The sequence below is a fragment of the Mustela erminea genome, chromosome 16 (genome assembly GCF_009829155.1).
Source record: "Mustela erminea isolate mMusErm1 chromosome 16, mMusErm1.Pri, whole genome shotgun sequence".
Classification (NCBI taxonomy): Eukaryota; Metazoa; Chordata; class Mammalia; order Carnivora; family Mustelidae; genus Mustela; species Mustela erminea.
In genome coordinates this window covers 6,732,893-6,753,614 of record NC_045629.1, presented here as the reverse complement: position 1 = coordinate 6,753,614, position 20,722 = coordinate 6,732,893, and the positions used below count along the sequence as shown (strand labels likewise).

The following is a 20,722-nucleotide window of genomic DNA, read 5'->3' as shown; positions in this document are numbered from 1 at the left end:
AGAAAAAAAGAATATGCGTGTTTCTCTATATGTCTTTATCTGTATATGTATATGTTTGGAGTCTTGGTGAAATGATCAGACTTCATACTATACATAATGTATGCAAAATCATAGCATTCATTCTTACTCCTTATTTGAATTTGCATTATACACTTTCTCTTGAAGAAGTTTTGACTTGTGATGTAAGAGTTCCACCCCACTGCTATATCTTGTTCTCCACACTGTTTTGGGAACTGTCATCTTCCCACTCTGTTTTTAGATAGTAAATCCCAGGATTTAAGGTAGATGTTGATGAGTAAATTTATTCATTCATTCATTTGTTTAACAAATACTTATTTGGAGCCAGTCCCTGTTATGAGACTTCAGGGAACAAGAGTGGAAAAGACCCCATTTTAATTAATCTACTGGAAAACATTAAATGCAAGGAGTTCATTTTTTTTCTTTTAAAACAACAAAGGCAATGAGGCAAATTTTATGATATATTCAAGAATCACTCCCATTTTCCTGATTTTGACTAACTTCTGAAGATTTTCTAGTAGCAAAGTTGCTCAGAACTGAACACCCTTTAAGATAAAACTTTAATAATAAATTCTACCCCTTTATTCTCAGGAAATACCCAGGTATTTCCAACATAGCATAGTGTGGAAAACTAATAAATACATTTTCTCTGAGATTCAGTACAATGCAAAAATGCCCACTCTGGCCACTTCTATTCAATACAGTACTGGAATACTAGCAAGAACTATCAGACAAGAAAGAGACATAAAAGGCATAGAAATCAGAAAGGGATAAGTAAAATGATCTTTGTTCATAGATGGCATAATCTATATATAGAAAACTCCTCAGACTCACCAAAAAAGACTATTAGAATCAATGAACTCAGTAAAGTTGCATGATATAAAATCAACATACAAAAATAAGTTGCTTATCTACAATCTACACATGAACAGTGAACTATCAGAGAAAAATTAAGAAAACCATCTAATTTACAATAGTATCAAAAAGAATAAAAAACTTAGGAATAAATTTAAGCAAAGAGGTGAAAAATCTGTACTCTGAAAACTATCAAATATTGATGAAATAAATTGAAGATGAAAATAAATAGAAAAGCATTCCACACTTATAGGTTGGAAGAATTAATATTGTTAAAATGTCTGTACTAACCAAGGCAATATATAGCTTCAATGATATCTTTATTAAAATTTCAATGGGGTATTTCACAGAAATAAAAAAAATCATATAGAAGCACAAAGACCCTGAAGAGCCAAAGCAATGAGAAAGAAGAGAATGTTCTTGAGAAAGAAAAACAAAACTGGAGGCATCTTATTTATTTATTTCAAATGATATTACAAACCATAGTAATCAAAACAGTATGGTACTGGCATAAAAATAGACATGTGGAACAATGGAAGAGAATTGAAAGTCCAGAAAGAAACCCAAGCACATGGAGGTAACTGATCCTTGACAAGGGTGCCAAAATTGCATAATAGGGAAAGGACAGTCTCTCCAACAAATGGTGTTGGGAAAACTGAATATTCACATGCAAAATACATCAAACACAAAAAGCAACTCAAAACGGATCAAAGACTTAAATGTAAGGCTTGAAACTGTCAAAGTCCTGAAAGAAAACATAGGGACATGGCTCCTTGACATAAACCTTAACAATAACTTTTTTGATATAATACCAAAAGCATAGGCAACAAAAGCAAGAGTCATCAAGTGGGGCAAAATCAATTAGAAAGCACCTGCACAGCAAAGAGAACCTGAAAAGACAGGCAAATCATATATCTGATAATGGGTTAATGTACAAAATGTATAAGGAACTCATTCAAATCAATAGTACAAGACCAAGCAACACAAATGAAAAATGGGCAAAAGACGTGATCAGACATTTTCCCAAAAAGGGCATTTTTCTAAAAATGGCCAACAGGTACGTGTAAAGATGTTCAACATCTCTAATCATCAGGGAAATGCAAATCAAAACCACCATATCAGCCTAAGCCTGTTAGAATGGCTATTATCAAAAAGACAAGAGATAAGTGTTGGCAAGGATGAGGAGAAAAGGGAACTCTGGTACAATGCTGATGGGAGTATAAATTGGTAGTCATTATGGAAAAGAGTATGGAATGCTTCAAAAAATTAAAAATATCTCATTTTGGGGGGCAGCAGCAATTAGTAAACCTAAATGGGTAAGTAAATCCAGGAGCTGTGGAGCTGTTGGCATAATGCACTTTATTCTCAGGCTGCACTGCTGGGTACTGCCAGCTCTCCACACTCTGCAGACCCCTGCCCCACCAGGCCATAATATGCACTGAATGAGCTGATCCAGGCTGTGTCACATATCCGATTTGTGTGTACCTTGGTGGTTCCAGACACCCAGTTCCTAAGGATGTAACCTACAGGTAGCCTCTCCATCATGGTGTTAACCAGCTAGTTTGCTCAAAGCCTTCAGTCTGTTGTCCAGGAGAGAGCAGGACTCCACTGTGGGGCCTCTTAGAGTCTTGAGTTCTTATTCAATTAGTGAGGATTCCATGCACAAATTCTTTGAGGGTATCCTCATTGATTCATTGCATAAAACTATCAGAAGAAATCTTGGTCCAGAATGGATCACCAAAACAGTCCACAAGGCAGATGTGAAAGCTGACATCTGCAGGCTGCAAGAGCTGTGGTGTTAAGATGGGCCACAGTTCCCTCATACTCTTGGTGGGTCTTGTCCTTCAGGTTGGAGAAGATCCAATACTGTCTGATTCCACTTTTACTAACATTGGCCATGTTTGTAAAATTCTTACCTAATAAACAATTTATGATGGTCTAAAAACAAATTAAAAATGGTTTATAAAAAATAAAAAATTAATTAAAAAAAAAATGGGACTACCATATAATCCAACAATCCCTGTTCTGGATATATATCCAAAGGAAATGAAATTAGTACCTCGAAGAGAGATCAGCACTTCAATGTTCATTACAGCATGATTCACAGTAGCCGAGATCTAGAAAAAATCTAAATATCCGTGGAGATGAATGGATAAAAAAAAAATTGTGGTATATATGCGCTATGGAATATTATTCAACTTTTTTTTTTTTTAGGAAATCAGTTATTTCTTTTTTTTTTTTTTTTTTTATTTCCAGCATAACAGTATTCATTATTTTTGCACCACACCCCGTGCTCCATGCAATCCGTGCCCTCTATAATACCCACCACCTGGTACCCCAACCTCCCACCCCCCGTCCCTTCAAAACCCTCAGATTGTTTTTCAGAGTCCATAGTCTCTCATGGTTCACCTCCCCTTCCAATTTCCCCCAACTCCCTTCTCCACTCTAAGTCCCCATGTCCTCCATGCTATTTGTTATGCTCCACAAATAAGTGAAACCATATGATAATTGACTCTCTCTGCTTGACTTATTTCACTCAGCATAATCTCTTCCAGTCCCGTCCATGTTGCTACAAAAGTTGGGTATTTATCCTTTCTGATGGAGGCATAATACTCTATCCCCAGGGGTACAGGTCTGTGAATCACCAGGTTTACACACTTCACAGCACTCACCAAAGCACATACCCTCCCCAATGTCCATAATCCCACCCCCTTCTCCCAAACCCCCTCCCCCCAGCAACCCTCAGTTTGTTTTGTGAGATTAAAAGTCACTTATGGTTTGTCTCCCTCCCAATCCCATCTTGTTTCCTTTATTCTTCTCCTACCCACTTAAGCCCCCATGTTGCATCACCACTTCCTCATATCAAGGAGATCATATGATAGTTGTCTTTCTCTGCTTGACTTATTTCGCTAAGCATGATACGCTCTAGTTCCATCCATGTTGTTGCAAATGGCAAGATTTCATTTCTTTTGATGGCTGCATAGTATTCCATTGTGTATATATACCACATCTTCTTGATCCATTCATCTGTTGATGGACATCTAGGTTCTTTCCATAGTTTGGCTATTGTGGACATTGCTGCTATAAACATTCGGGTGCACGTGCCCCTTTGGATCACTACGTTTGTGTCCTTAGGGTAAATACCCAATAGTGCAATTGCTGGGTCATAGGGCAGTTCTATTTTCAACATTTTGAGGAACCTCCATGCTGTTTTCCAGAGTGGCTGCACCAGCTTGCATTCCCACCAACAGTGTAGGAGGGTTCCCCTTTCTCCGCATCCTCGTCAGCATCTGTCATTTCCTGACTTGTTTATTTTAGCCATTCTGACTGGTGTGAGGTGGTATCTCATTGTGGTTTTGATTTGTATTTCCCTGATGCCGAGTGATATGGAGCACTTTTTCATGTGTCTGTTCGCCATCTGGATGTCTTCTTTGAAGAAATGCCTGTTCATGTCCTCTGCCCATTTCTTGATTGGATTATTTGTTCTTTGGGTGTTGAGTTTGCTAAGTTCTTTATAGATTCTGGACACTAGTCCTTTATCTGATATGTCATTTGCAAATATCTTCTCCCATTATGTCAGTTGTCTTTTGATTTTGTTAACCGTTTCCTTTGCTGTGCAAAAGCTTTTGATCTTGATGAAATCCCAATAGTTCATTTTTGCCCTTGCTTCCCTTGCCTTTTGCGTTGTTCCTAGGAAGATGTTGCTGCGGTTGAGGTCAAAGAGGTTGCTGCCTGTGTTCTCCTCAAGGATTTTGATGGATTCCTTTCGCACATTGAGGTACTTCATCCATTTTGAGTCTATTTTTGTGTGTGGTGTAAGGAAATGGTCCAATTTCATTTTTCTGCATGTGGCTGTCCAATTTTCCCAGCACCATTTATTGAAGAGGCTGTCTTTTTGCCATTGGACATTCTTTCCTGCTTTGTCGAAGATTAGTTGACCATAGAGTTGAGGGTCTATTTCTGGGCTCTCTATTCTGTTCCATTGATCTATGTGTCTGTTTTTGTGCCAGTACCATGCTGTCTTGATGACGACAGCTTTGTAATAGAGCTTGAAGTCCGGAATTGTGATGCCACCAACATTGGCTTTCTTTTTCAATATCCCTTTGGCTATTCGAGGTCTTTTCTGGTGCCATATAAATTTTAGCATTATTTGTTCCATTTCTTTGAAAAAGATGGATGGTACTTTGATAGGAATTGCATTAAATGTGTAGATTGCTTTAGGTAGCATAGACATTTTCACAATATTTATTCTTCCAATCCAGGAGCATGGAACATTTTTCCATTTTGTTGTGTCTTCCTCAATTTCTTTCATGAGTACTTTATAGTTTTCTGAGTATAGATTCTGTGTCTCTTTGGTTAGGTTTATTCCTAGGTATCTTATGGTTTTGGGTGCAATTGTAAATGGGATTGACTCCTTAATTTCTCTTTCTTCTGTCTTGCTGTTGGTGTAGAGAAATGCAACTGATTTCTGTGCATTGATTTTATATCCTGACACTTTACTGAATTCCTGTATAAGTTCTAGAAGTTTTGGAGTGGAGTCTTTTGGGTTTTCCACATATAGTATCATATCATCTGCGAAGAGTGATAATTTGACTTCTTCTTTGCCGATTTGGATGCCTTTAATTTCCTTTTGTTGTCTGATTGCTGAGGCTAGCACCTCTAGTACTATGTTGAATAGCAGTGGTGATAATGGACATCCCTGCCGTGTTCCTGACCTTAGCGGAAAAGCTTTCAGTTTTTCTCCATTGAGAATGATATTTGCGGTGGGTTTTTCATAGATGGCTTTGATGATATTGAGGTATGTGCCCTCTATCCCTACACTTTGAAGAGTTTTGATCAGGAAGGGATGCTGTACTTTGTCAAATGCTTTTTCAGCATCTATTGAGAGTATCATATGGTTCTTGTTCTTTCTTTTATTGATGTGTTGTATCACATTGACTGATTTGCGGATGTTGAACCAACCTTGCAGCCCTGGAATAAATCCCACTTGGTCGTGGTGAATAATCCTTTTAATGTACTGTTGAATCCTATTGGCTAGTATTTTGTTGAGTATTTTCGCATCTGTGTTCATCAAGGATATCGGTCTATAGCTCTCTTTTTTGGTGGGATCCTTGTCTGGTTTTGGGATCAAGGTGATGCTGGCCTCATAAAATGAGTTTGGAAGTTTTCCTTCCATTTCTATTTTTTGGAACAGTTTCAGGAGAATAGGAATTAGTTCTTCTTTAAATGTTTGGTAGAATTCCCCCGGGAAGCCGTCTGGCCCTGGGCTTTTGTTTGTTTGGAGATTTTTAATGACTGTTTCAATCTCCTTACTGGTTATGGGTCTGTTCAGGCTTTCTATTTCTTCCTGGTTCAGTTGTGGTAGTTTATATGTTTCTAGGAATGCATCCATTTCTTCCAGATTGTCAAATTTATTGGCGTAGAGTTGCTCATAGTATGTTCTTATAATAGTTTGTATTTCTTTGGTGTTAGTTGTGATCTCTCCTCTTTCATTCATGATTTTATTTATTTGGGTCCTTTCTCTTTTCTTTTTGATAAGTCGGGCCAGGGGTTTATCAATTTTATTAATTCTTTCAAAGAACCAGCTCCTAGTTTCGTTGATTTGTTCTATTGTTTTTTTGGTTTCTATTTCATTGATTTCTGCTCTGATCTTTATGATTTCTCTTCTCCTGCTGGGCTTAGGGTTTCTTTCTTGTTCTTTCTCCAGCTCCTTTAGGTGTAGGGTTAGGTTGTGTACCTGAGACCTTTCTTGTTTCTTGAGAAAGGCTTGTACCGCTATATATTTTCCTCTCAGGACTGCCTTTGTTGTGTCCCACAGATTTTGAACCGTTGTATTTTCATTATCATTTGTTTCCATGATTTTTTTCAATTCTTCTTTAATTTCCCGGTTGACCCATTCATTCTTTAGAAGGATGCTGTTTAGTCTCCATGTATTTGGGTTCTTTCCAAACTTCCTTTTGTGGTTGAGTTCTAGCTTTAGAGCATTGTGGTCTGAAAATATGCAGGAAATGATCCCAATCTTTTGATACCGGTTGAGTCCTGATTTAGGACCGAGGATGTGATCTATTCTGGAGAATGTTCCATGTGCACTAGAGAAGAATGTGTATTCTGTTGCTTTGGGATGAAATATTCTGAATATATCTGTGATGTCCATCTGGTCCAGTGTGTCGTTTAAGGCCTTTATTTCCTTGCTGATCTTTTGCTTGGATGATCTGTCCATTTCAGTGAGGGGAGTGTTAAAGTCCCCTACTATTATTGTATTATTGTTGATGTGTTTCTTTGATTTTGTTATTAATTGGTTTATATAGTTGGCTGCTCCCACGTTGGGGGCATAGATATTTAAAATTGTTAAATCTTCTTGTTGGACAGACCCTTTGAGTATGATATAGTGTCCATCCTCATCTCTTATTATAGTCTTTGGCTTAAAATCTAATTGATCTGATATAAGGATTGCCACTCCTGCTTTCTTCTGATGTCCATTAGCATGGTAAATTCTTTTCCACCCCCTCACTTTAAATCTGGAGGTGTCTTCGGGCTTAAAATGAGTTTCTTGGAGGCAACATATAGATGGGTTTTGTTTTTTTATCCATTCTGATACCCTGTGTCTTTTGACAGGGGCATTTAGCCCATTAACATTCAGGGTAACTATTGAGAGATATGAATTTAGTGCCATTGTATTGCCTGTAAGTTGACTGTTACTGTATATGGTCTCTGTTCCTTTCTGATCTACCACTTGTAGGCTCTCTCTTTGCTTAGAGGACCCCTTTCAATATTTCCTGTAGAGCTGGTTTGGTATTTGCAAATTCTTTCAGTTTTTGTTTGTCCTGGAAGCTTTTAATCTCTCCTTCTATTTTCAATGATAGCCTAGCTGGATATAGTATTCTTGGCTGCATGTTTTTCTCGTTTAGTGCTCTGAAAATATCATGCCAGCTCTTTCTGGCCTGCCAGGTCTCTGTGGATAAATCAGCTGCCAATCTAATATTTTTACCATTGTATGTTACAGACTTCTTTTCCCGGGCTGCTTTCAGGATTTTCTCTTTGTCACTGAGACTTGTAAATTTTACTATTAGGTGACGGGGTGTGGGCCTATTCCTATTGATTTTGAGGGGCGTTCTCTGAACCTCCTGAATTTTGATGCTCGTTGCCTTTGCCATATTGGGGAAATTCTCCCCAATAATTCTCTCCAGTATACCTTCTGCTCCCCTCTCTCTTTCTTCTTCTTCTGGAATCCCAATTATTCTAATGTTGTTTCGTCTTATGGTGTCACTTATCTCTCGAATTCTCCCCTCGTGGTCCAGTAGCTGTTTGTCCCTCTTTTGCTCAGCTTCTTTATTCTCTGTCATTTGGTCTTCTATATCACTAATTCTTTCTTCTGCCTCATTTATCCTAGCAGTGAGAGCCTCCATTTTTGATTGCACTTCATTTATAGCTTTTTTTATTTCAACTTGGTTAGATTTTAGTTCTTTTATTTCTCCAGAAAGGGCTTTTATATCTCTCGAGAGGGTTTCTCTAATATCTTCCATGCCTTTTTCGAGCCCGGCTAGAACCTTGAGAATTGTCATTCTGAACTCTAGATCTGACATATTACCAACGTCTGTATTGATTAGGTCCCTAGCCTTCGGTACTGCCTCTTGTTCTTTTTTTTGTGTTGAATTTTTCCGTCTTGTCATTTTGTCCAGATAAGAGTATATGAAGGGGCAAGTAAAATACTAAATGGGTGGCAACAACCCCAGGAAAAAATGCTTTAACCAAATTAGAAGAGATCCAAAATCGTGAGGGGGGAGAAAGGGGATAAAAAGAGGTTCAAAAAGGAAGAAAGAAAAAAAAAAAAAAAAAAAAAGAAAAAAGAAAAGAAAAGAATTTAAAAAAAAAAGGAAAACACCTAAGAAAAATGTAAAAAAGAAAAAATATATATATTAGATAAACTAGTAAAAAATCGTTAAAAAAGAAAAAGGTAACAGTTAAAAAAAAAAAAATTTTACCCGAAGACGAGGAAAAAAAAAAAAAAATGAAAAAGAAAAAAATTAAATTAACTGCAAGACTAAAAAAAAATCACAGGGAAAAAGCCATGAGTTCCGTGCTTGGCTTTCTCCTCCTCCGAATTCTGTTGCTCTCCTTGGTATTGAAACCGCACTCCTTGGTAGGTGAACTTGGTGTCGGCTGGATTTCTTGTTGATCTTCTGGGGGAGGGGCCTGTTGTAGTGATTCTCAAGTGTCTTTGCCCCAGGCGGAATTACACCGCCCTTACCCGGGGCCGGGGTGAGTAATCCGCTCGGGTTTGCTTTCAGGAGCTTTTGTTCCCTGAGCGCTTTCCGTAGAGTTCCGGAGGATGGGAATACAAATGGCGGCCTCCTGGTCTCCGGCCCGGAGGAGCCGAGAGCCCAGGGCCGCACTCCTCAGTGCGCCCTCAGAGAACAGCGCCCAGTTACTCCCGTCTGCCTGACCTCCGGCCGCGCTCCGAGCTCTCCGAGCCTGCGACCAGTTCAAGGTAACACCGAGCTGTGAGCTTACTGTCGGCTCTGTCTCTGTAGCCGGCTTTCCCGTTCCAATACCCTCAAGGTCTGCGACACTCAGACACCCCTGCTCCTTCTGTGACCCTGCGGGACCTGAGGCCACGCTGAACCCGCGTGGGCTTCGCCCCAGTTTAGCCTCTGGAGCGATGTCCCTCAGCGGAACAGACTTTTAAAAGTCCTGATTTTGTGCACCGTTGCTCCGCCGCTTGCCGGGAGCCGGCCCCTCCCCCCGGGGTCTATCTTCCCGTCGCTTTGGATTCACTTCTCCGCCGGTCCTACCTTTCAGAAAGTGGTTGTTTTTCTGTTTCCAGAATTGCTGTTCTTCTTCTCTTCAATCTGCCGATGGATTTTCAGGTGTTTGCAATCTTTAGATAAGCTATCTAGCTGATCTCCGGCTAGCTGAAGCAGTCTCAGCCTGCTACTTCTCCGCCATCTTCGAATATTATTCAACTTTAAAAAAGAAGATGTTGCCATTCTTGCAACATCATGGATGAAACTAAGAGATATACCAGCTATAATTGAACTTATTTGCTTGTTATTAATTAACTTTCTTTAACTTATATAGTAGCACATGGTAAAAAATCTCAAACACTGTACACATATGACAAAATATGTACCTCCCTTCACTTCAGACTATCAGGCACCCAGGCCCCCACCTCAAATGTAAACAATGTTTTCAATTTTTTTGTGTATTGGTTTATGAATTGGTATTTTGTATTGGGCATACAAAAATCTAGATCCACAATTTTATATATATTTGGGAGGATATTATGCATGCTAATATGCTCCTTGCTTTTTCATTTGAAAGTATTTCTTGGAGATCATCCTATACAACAAAGAGACATAGGCTGCTCAAAATGTTTTATAGATCAGTTATCATTTTTCAAATGCAATATCAAATAATATTAGCTTCCAACTTTCTACCTGAAAGGTAGGTCTGCAGTCAGCTGAACTGCCTCCACCCAAGCCATAGAAATAGCTCTGTTCACTCAGGTGGAGACAGGTCAGGGGCTTCACTTCACCCTACAACTGAGCAACTGAGAAATTGTCAAGTGACACAGTTAGCATAGTTATTTGTTACTCTCTGCAGGGAGCAACCAGGGGTGGGATCCAATCAAAACCTTCTTTTCCTTGCTAGAAGAGAAAGGAACAAATCTCTAATACATGTATGGAGACTAAACTATCAATATGAGAAAGCAGGATTTTTAAGTAAAAAGGGATTTGCAAATGCTATGGATTTTCCAGTAGTACAGAAATAAAGAATAATTTTTGAAAGTGACATAGAGACCTGGCACAGCTTGTATAACGCCAGAATGGTCACAGTCTTAGTCCCCTGCTCCCAAGAGAAGAGATAATCACTGTCAGATGGTGCCAAGAGCTTCAGACACCTTTTGAGAAATTCCCTAAGGAGTTTTATAACAAAGTTGAAGTGCTAGATCAAAAAGCACCCAAAATTTAGTTTTGAAAAATACTTTGAAAGGCTTTCAAAGAAAGTCTCTTTGAAAGAGATAAGTGTCTCTCCTAAAAAGTTGTACTGATTTACACTCCAAGCCAAAATATATGTAAGTTTCTGTTTTTCCATATTTTGACACAAGGTGTGTATTTTTAAAATATGGTGATATATATAGATATCTATATACAGATAGATAGATATAGATATAGATAGATATAGTTTGTAGAGTTCCAAAATTACCCCATTACCTTTTTTATTATTATCACATTAAATTTATTAATATCAAATATCTGAATCCTAACCCATTTTTGGATGAATTTGCCAGTAAGAGGCAAATCAATCAGCACCTGGAAGTTATAAGGGCAGTCCTCAGTTACCAATATAAAATGAAAATTGATCCCCTAACAAGGCAGAAACAAGGTTCTGAAACAGAAAAAGAAACTTTCTGGATGATAGAATTCTGCTTCAAGACTGTAAAATAGGAAAGTTCTGCTTAAAATTGGAACTTCCTGACTGCCCTATCAGTTTTAGACATGCCATCCTTTATAATTGCATGTGCTGATTCCTTAAAGCAAATCTGTCTTTCAAATCTATCTTCATAAAGGAAATCAACTTAAAACAAATCTATGATATATATATATATTTCTCCAGAGAAGTACAATTAATTGGAGTATATATCTAATCTACTGGTTCTACGTCTATGGAGAATGCTGACTGATACAAGTATTAATGCAAACTGAAATGCAAAACAAAATGTACGCATTCAGTGAATTAGAACTGAATATATGCATTGATGTCTGTGAAGAAGCCAAGACATATTAGATAGAGTTCAAGTGATCCGTTATCAGATTATTTTTTGTCTTTGTAATCTTCAGGAGTTTTTTAAATCAAATCACAGATTACATGGCAAAACTGTTGCAAAATCATTTCTGATTTCATCTAGTAGTTTTTCATTTTCTTAGATTGTGTTTCTTTAGACATTGGAGAACTTGCAATTGTTATCTAGTTTTCTTTTTCTAAATTCTGGAATAAAATGTACCATATAATATATGTAATTCTGGTTCAAAATACTGCAAACTGAGCTCAGTTTTGAGCTGAGGTCCTACGTCTTGGTGGCACTCTGCTTGTGATCACTAAAGACTTGTGGAAACATCCTGGATTACACTTCAGTGATTCCATCTTCTTGCATGCTGGCAAAGTAGCAGAGAAATGAATAGATACATTGGTTGCCACCACTTTGAGATGGGCCTTTAAAAAAAAACAAAAAACCTGCATAATGTCTGATTTAGAAGAGTAAACACCACTATTAACAGCAGCTTTTAATGAGCTATCTGACCCACTTGTCATTTGAAGTAAATAAAAGAACAACTTTTCACATATCCAAAGGTCTGACTATATTTAAATAGCCTGTGTAGGTTGAAAGAATTAAGGTGATCATTCCATGGACATCAGTTATGCTTTTTATTCTATATAGACAGCCTATGGTTCTATTTCTCTGGATAAATATGTATTATAAAATACATGAATATGAAATTTTCTTTTTAAATAGGCTTTACACCCAGTTCCATGGGCGTAGCAACATGGGGCTTGAACTAAGGACCTTGAGATCAAGACCTGAGCTGAGATCAAGAGAGGGGCAGTCATCCATCTAAGCCACTAGGTGCCCCTATAGGAGAGATTTTTTAAGGAATCAGCTCATGGGGTTGCCTGGCAAGTCAAAATTGATAGGCAGGCCAGCAAGCTAGAAACTTGGGCAGAATTTTTCTATTTTACATTCGCGAAGCAGAAGCTCTTCTTACAGACACTTCAGTTTGTTCTCTTAAAGTCTCTGACTGACTGGATGGGGGCCCACCCATATCACTGAGGTCATCTCCTTCCTTTAAAGTCACCCAATTGTAGATGTTAATCACATAGACAAAATACCTTCACAGCAACTACCATAACACACATAAAGGACTTTGATCACTACTTTTTTTTGGAATAAATAGATGAAGTTCAGTAACATGCAGTTATAAAAGTAGTTGAAAGTTCAATCCAAACAAGATTAACTTTTGAGTCTGATTCTCCCTGAAGATCATCTATGTGAGTGAAATATATTCAATAATGATGCAATTAATCATGTGTCGCTTATGTAAGATGACTAATTTTGTGGAAGTCAGCTGTGTGTCATAAAACTATACCTAATCACAAAGTGAGCTTGAGTTTAGCTCATTGCACCAAGTGGAGATTTGGCAACATCTAAGTAATCTAACTGAAGATAGCCATACTTTCTAATTTACTCATCTGTGAGTAAACTTATGTAAATGTGTGGAACCTAATCTCAATGAATAAGCAAATGCCAATCAACACCAACAAGCTTGAGCATGTAGATAAGTTTGAAGGCAAAAATTATGTGGCCCACAGAAGCTGAAAGAATAACATGCTTCCGACTACTGTAAGAATCAATGAAGTTAAAATTTTGTAGATTGGAAGGATAACAGATAGTATCTTGCTAGGTTCTTTCATGTTACAACCCAGGATACTAATGCTTTTAAAATCCCACCCATACCTTCTGACTCTGAGTCCAGTGCTCATTCTGTTATGCCTCAGTGTGCTTCATGCATTGTTGACAGTCTGATCAGACATCTTTTTGTGTGTGCTAAGGGTTCTGTGATGAGAACAGTAGAATTAACCATTATGAACTTCACAAGACAGGTCAAATTTTCCACCATACAACTGAAATCAATACTAACATAGACATAAGCCATTTCCATTTTCTCCATGGGGATTCTCTATAACCTAACATACCTAGGGCTCAAAATTCTGGCTTAAACTACTAACACCATGGATACAGAATTACATTAATGACAAATGAGAGTATTTATCTTACCACAAGAGCCTTCAAAAAAATGGGATATTTCCCCCCTCTCTCTCCTCATCACCATGCTTTTGGTTTATGCATGCAACTACTTTATTTGGAGTCATTGTCAATGAAATATATTTCTTTTCTCAGGATCTCTTTCTGCTCATAATAACAAAGAAATTAAAGTAAAAGATTTATTCAGTATCTAAAGTCCATTTAAATACTTTGTGCACTTTTCAGTGTCACATTCCTTTTCAAATTTCAAAAATGCTTACATATTGTCCATATTTGTACCCTTAAGTTTATAGTGTTCACATTACAAGCAACTGTTTTTTTTTCTTTCTTCAAAGAAAATTTAGATAGTACTGAAAAATAGAAAAGAAAATACATTGTCCTATTCCTGAAAGTAAAACACTAGTAAATATGACTATTATATTGAGCTATGAAAAGAGCCAGATTCTCAGGGCCAGAAAAATGTTCATGGCAGGAGTGGGGTGCACAGAGGCAAAGACTCTCACCCAGATACTGACGATAGGCTCAGATGTATGTAAGGCAGTTTATGAAGGGATTTTGCACCACACTAAGGGCTTGCATATTATGTTTTGAACTGTGTGGAATCTTCAGAGTATTCTAGATATTCTAAAATATAAAATGGAAGTGATGCCAAGGTTGTTTCTGAAAGCATAAAACTTTCCTTGCTTAAGGTTCATAATACATATAATGTAATTAATAGCCTTATTGATTCACTTTAAGATTTATTTTCATAAAAAGGAAAAAATCACTTTCAAGGAAAAAAGTACAAAGGAATAGTTAGAAAGAAACTTTCTAGCTTTAGAGATAAATTAGGTAATAACTCCTAATAATATTTATTACAAGTAAACAGAATTATCCATACTCTTAAATTGCAGAATGATTATTTGCTCTTATCAAAAAATCATTTTCTTTGTTAAATAATTCAGTGGTGTTGTAAAGACAACATTCTCTGGAGTCTAACTGATTTGGCTGAATATTGATTAAATTGAATAATTTAATTTATCCAACCAACACTACCCTTGGATCTAAGCAAGAGAGGTTCTGATCCCAGCCCCTACATCAGGTACAACACTCTCCCACTTCAGAGTGCTTTCATTTGGGAGCTCTAAGTTCTCTGATATCTGGGATTGGTTTGCTCTGATAATACCATCTGTCCAGTATGGGCCTTGGTATCCATCTCTCTCCTTCAGCAGACTTTCTATCCCCACTGTGTGGGAGGTGACCAGATGCCCAAAGACCTTCAGGCCTACACCTACAGCCATATTGCTAAGCCTTAGTTCATAGGGGATGTCCTGGCTAGTACGTTGTTTCTTTTGCATATTCATGCAAGATTGGGCCACCAGATAGTACTAACATGTTGATTTGGGATGACTTTCAAATCAGACACAGGATGAGTCCAGATTTCTGTACTACTTACTAATAATGGTATCATTCCTACCCTGGGCTTGAGCCATGTGTGGGGTCCCACACATCACTTGATCCATCTGTGTTTCATCATAGGGCCAATCTGGCTGACAACGCCTTAGGGGAACAGGAATTATTTTACTTTTTACTATCATCTATTTATTTATCCATCTATCATCTATCTATTTATCTATCATCTATCATCTCCTATTAGTTATATTTTTCTGGTGAACCCTAACTGACATGTGTTGCGTAACATAGAGGTTTTAGGAGTTGTCTCTGAATTTGATAGAATTTAGTAATTTCCCAAAATGACCAAAGTTCATTACATGTGAAGATACCAATTCTCTTACATAAGAGTGAACTATGCACAGGGTGTAAGAAACCAGAAACTTGAAGTGAATGTGAAGAGAAGTATCTGTGCTTTTTTGCAGACTGGAGTCCTCTCGACCATAAACATCCTAGAATTCCAGAGTAAATGGAGCAGTTCTAGATACCGAAACTTCAAGAAAATTATTAGGCTCTTGTCTTTTCAAACAGTATAACTTGTGTTTAACATGCTATGTGTTGCCTTAGAATACAGCTGCTTTTAAATGGGTATGTTGAAAATACAATCAGGTGCACAAGTTTACTTTTAGGCAGGACACTGTAGTCACAAAACATGTTGTCATTTAATTCTATGCTGCACATTTCTACAGTCTCATTCTCTAAGATAATGTTAGGAATCTCTAATATATAACACACAAAGCAAGAGATCCAGTTTTTCAAAAAGTGGTCTTCCTAGTTTGCAAATATTATTAGAGCCACTGTACCAAGAGGTTGCTTAGTCAGTTAAGGATTACAGCTTTCCTTGCTCAGGTTTTTGAGATATAATTGACATATAAACATTTTTGTAAGTTCGGGATGTACGACATGATGCTCAGATAGAGGTATTACTTTATTGTAGCAATAAAGTTAGTTAACATTCATTTCCTCACATAATTATAATGTATGTATGTGGTAACAATATTTAAGACGTACTCTCTTAGCAATGTTCAGACTGACTGTAGTCACCATGCTGTACAGTATATCCCCAGAATTTATTCACCTTTAAACTGGAAGTTTGGACCCTTGACCAGCATCTCCCCATTTTCCTCACTCTGTAGCCACCCTTCTATTCTGTTTCTTTGACAAATTTGGACATGGATAAACACAAACAAAGAGACAGAGAGAGAAAGAGAGAGACAAAAGATAATGCTTTATGAATTTTGGAACAATCAGAACATGCGCATTTTAATCAAGTATTCTGAAAAACCTTGGGAAAAAGTCATAAAAGAAAGTTGAGAGTAACAAAAATATGTGCTTTCATTTTGCTAAAGGTTTTAACAGAATGCAGTTTGAGACAACGCAAGAATATCACCTAAATTTCAAGTGAAGTGGTGAAGGAAACCAATTTGGGGTGAATAATGAGCCTCGTGAGTTGGATACAATGGATGGAGGAGCCAAAGTCTGCAAGAAGGAGAGCTGCAGGGGTGTCCGCTGAGAAGCCGCCACCTAAAATTTTTCCAACTTAAAATGTAGGAGGTTTTTAGGAGGATTAAGTAGCCATATCTTAAGAGCAAGATTTCAACTGTTAGTTTGTTTTTCACAACTGTTTTCATTACCTCTCATGTTAGAAAAGAATTTTCCCTAGTTGGCAACCACTGGTCCAGAGCATGAAAATTGAAAATAACTTTATTACATTCCAATAAAAGTTAATCTTTTACTTACTCATAAGTTTGGAAAGATCACTTCATCTTTCTGTGCTCCATTTCTGCAAATATAGGATGATGTTTATAATAGTAAAGACCTCAGAAAATGGACTTCTGGAAAATTAAATAAGATAAACCATATACAATTATAACCTCAGTCCATGTGCATAAAAATCTAAATATATATTTTAGTTGGCTAATGATTTTCTAAATAAAGAACTAAATGGGAACTCTTAATTTCTGTTACAACCATGAATTTCTTAGTTGATTTTTCAAAAGTGTCATGAAGCCTAGGGTTTTAGTACTGTAAATTGTAGGTCTTTGGTTTCTTATAAACAGGGAAATTCCATCTAGTTATGGAACTGGTGTGAGAAGTTAGTGATATTTTGGACCTATGGAAATTACTTGACACAGAGAAGATGCTTAATGCATAGATGCTATTGTGGTTATGCTTCAGTTCTGCATGTACTGAGCTCATTGTGATACCAGATAATTTTTAGGGAAAGGAGCTGAGTCCAGAATTGCCCTTGAGAGACAGCAAGTTGTGATTTTGAAGGGGGATCTTCTCCCAACTAAGGGCTCAGGGTACATGAGATGCCACCATTCTATTCTATGTTGTTCTTGGAGACATAAAATATGACCCTCTCATGCTGGCTTTAAAGATTTTAATTATTTATTTGAGATAGAATGTGAGAAAAAGAGAGAGCACAAGAGAGGGGAGAGTCCAAGGGAGAATGGGGAGCCCAGTTTGGGACTTGATCCTGGGACTCCGGGATCATTACCTGAGCTGAAGACAGCTGCTTAACTGTCAGAGCCACTCAGATGCCCTCATGTTGGGTTTAAATGGTCACAGTAAAATCATTTAGACTATTTCAGTATGTTTTACTATTTTCCTGTTTTCCACTTGGGAATATCCGTAAAGCTGCTGTTTTCTGGCGAGTCATATTATCTCTCCAATCTTATTCCCTTCCTTATTGCAAGTCTATGTCATATATTTACAAATACTTGATGCCAATAATATTATAAAATAATTAAAAAAAAAACCGAAAAACAAAAACAAAGAATTTACCCCTACATAAGGAGGCAACTTTCTAGACTTTCCTAAAAATATTTCATTAAAGGAAAAGGTTCCAAAGTAACCAATGCCATTAACTCAAACTTTTTCTAAATGAACAAAATCAGAGTTAAATTATTTATGACAAATGTATGTAGTCCAGGGTCTGCAGCGCTGAGATTTAGGAGTGTCATGACATTCAGGATCATTCCCAGGGGTGTGTCCTTGCCTCAAGCCTTACTGTCCATGTTTGTATCTTGCTTCCGAGCCTCCTTTTATCCTTGTGTTGGATCCCATAAACCACAGAGTGCTCTTCCAATAAATTCTGAAGCTAACCAGAATCCATTGCTGGATCTTGCAACCAAGAATAATGATTGATATAACTTCTTAATCTTTGTTTAATTTATCAGTTTTTCCTTGATCACTTAATTTCTAGATGCATTTTTTTAAAAAGTTAACATTGGTTATACAAGCAATTACATAAGTTTTGTGGGTTTTATAGATATACAACCATTAGTACATTTTCTAGGATAAAATATCTCACAGTCCAAACTCATTTTGCGAACAACTTTTGCAAAGATTAGTTGTTTTTTCAGTTGGGAGTTCCTAAATCATTAGCAGGCAGAATTTTCCTTTTAATACCAAGAAAATTCATCGTAAAAAAAATTTTTTTTTCACAGCCAAGCTTTCTAACTATCAAACTTCCTAGCTAAGCTTTCTTCTTCAAAAGCCTGTTATTATCCCAGTTAAGGAACTATATATAGGAGCTCCAATTTCCATCATATTGATGAAATGTCAGCTTTTTCAGAGAATGGGTTTTCAGTAATCCAACTAGTTATGGCTTGAAATTAAAAAAAAAAAAAACTATGAGATTTCAAAATAAAAGACAAGAAAAAATATTTAAATCCTTTTGCCATATTATTTTGACAGAGCATACTTACTTAATGGAAGGTTTTCACCAGAAATAATAGTTTCCATCAAGGCCATTTGTTATGCTCAAACTGTAATTAGTTTGGATTTGCTATGGTTCAGATCTCATTCTCTAATTTACAATGAAAATTATGACTGGAATTTAAAACTTTCGAAATTGTCCTTTGAATTTTGTCTTTGCCTCTTTCTCAGAGAAGAAATTGTCTTTAAAAAGGATGGTTTGACTAGAAGCCTAACATGAATGCAAAGTTGTAAAAGATTATCTCAAGGTTACATGCCAGTGAGTGGCAAAATCAAGATCTGAATATAGACCTTCTGCTCCAAGGTAATATACTGTTATTAGCAAGACACAGTCTTTCTTAAGTTATCACCATTTCAGAATATTTTCTGGGAACAAATTCCTGAAATATATCATAGAAAACTATCCCAATTGCTTTCTTCATGTTCATCTGAATGTGTGGGGTAATTTTGAGTTCCTCTACGCCCATACATAGGAGAGCTTGTGTTAGAAAATTCTAAGGCTATTAATGTTAAAATCAACTAAAAACTCAAAATTCAATTTAATACTATTTTATTTAAATCCAATTAGCCAACATATAGTACATCATTAGTTTAAGATGTAGAGTTCAGTTAATCATCAGATCCACAAAACACCCAGTGCCTATTACATCACATGCCCTCTTTAATGCCCATCACCCAGTTACCCCATCTTTCCACCCACCTCCCCTCTAACAACCCTCAGTTTGTTTTCTATAGTTAAGAGTTTCTCACGGTTTATCTTCCTCTCTGACTTCTTCCCATTCAATTTTCCCTCTCTTTCCCTATGATCATCTGCACTGTTTTCTATATTCCACATATGAAACCATATGATAATTGTCTTTCTCTGGTTGACTTATTTCGCTCAGCATAATACCTTCCAGTTCCACCCATGTCAATGTAAATGGTCAGTTTTCATCTTCTTTGATGGCTTAGTAATATTTCATTGAATGTATGTATGTGTGTGTATGTGTGTGTGTGTGTGTGTGTGTATAATGTGTGTATGTGTATATATCTCACATCTTCTCTTTCCATTCTTCTGTCAATGTACATCTGGGCTCTTTCTACAGTTTGGCTATTGTGGACATTGCTGCTATAAACAGTGGGGTGCAGGCATCCCTTCAGATCACTACATTTGTATCTTTGGGGTAAATATCTTGTAGTACAATTGCTGGATCATAGAGTAGCCCTATTTTTCACTTCTTGAAGAACCTCCACACTGTTTTCCAGAAAGGCTGTACTAGCTTGCATTCCCACCAACAGTGTAAGAGGGTTGTCTTTTCTCTGCATCCTTGACAACATTTGTTGTTTCCTGGTTAATTTTAGCCAATATGACTGGTGTGAGGTGCTATCTCAATGTGGTTTTTGATTTTTATTTCCCTGATTCCAAGTAATGTTGAACATTTTCATGTGTCTATTGGACATTTGTATGTCTTCTTTGGAGAAATGTCTGTTCATGTCTTTTGCCCATCTTGACTGGATTATTTGAAAGAATTAATAAGATCAATAACCCCTAGTTAGACTTACCAAAAAGAAAAAAGAAATTACCCAAATAAAAAATCATGAATGAAACAAGAGAGATTACAACCAACATCAAAGAAATACAAACAATTAAAAGAGAATATTATGAAAAACTATACACCAACAAATTGCACAATCTGGAAGAAATGGAGCAATTTCTAGAAACATATAAATTACTAAAACTGAAACAGGAAGAAATAGAAAACCTGAACAAACAGATAACCAACAAGGAAATAGAAGCAGTAATCAAAAAACTTCCAACATATAAGTCTAGGGCCAGATGGCTTCCCAGGGGAACTCTACCAAACATTTAAAGAAGACTTAATAGCTACA

General features: G+C 37.0%; 1 long non-coding RNA gene across 2 annotated transcripts in view; it reads right to left on the bottom strand.

The window, feature by feature from the left end:
* Window positions 1-2,221: 2,221 nt before the first annotated feature.
* LOC116575481 overlaps window positions 2,222-20,722 on the bottom strand; it is a 41,967-nt gene continuing 23,466 nt past the window's right edge. The window contains exons 3-7 of one of the 2 annotated variants that reach the window (XR_004279801.1): window positions 16,868-16,962; window positions 15,153-15,235; window positions 13,388-13,486; window positions 2,933-3,001; window positions 2,222-2,811 (exon numbers count right to left, since the gene is read on the bottom strand). This is a non-coding gene — a long non-coding RNA (uncharacterized LOC116575481). The remainder of the gene's footprint in view (window positions 2,812-2,932; window positions 3,002-13,387; window positions 13,487-15,152; window positions 15,236-16,867; window positions 16,963-20,722) is intronic. The other variant, XR_004279802.1, reaches the window with a different exon arrangement.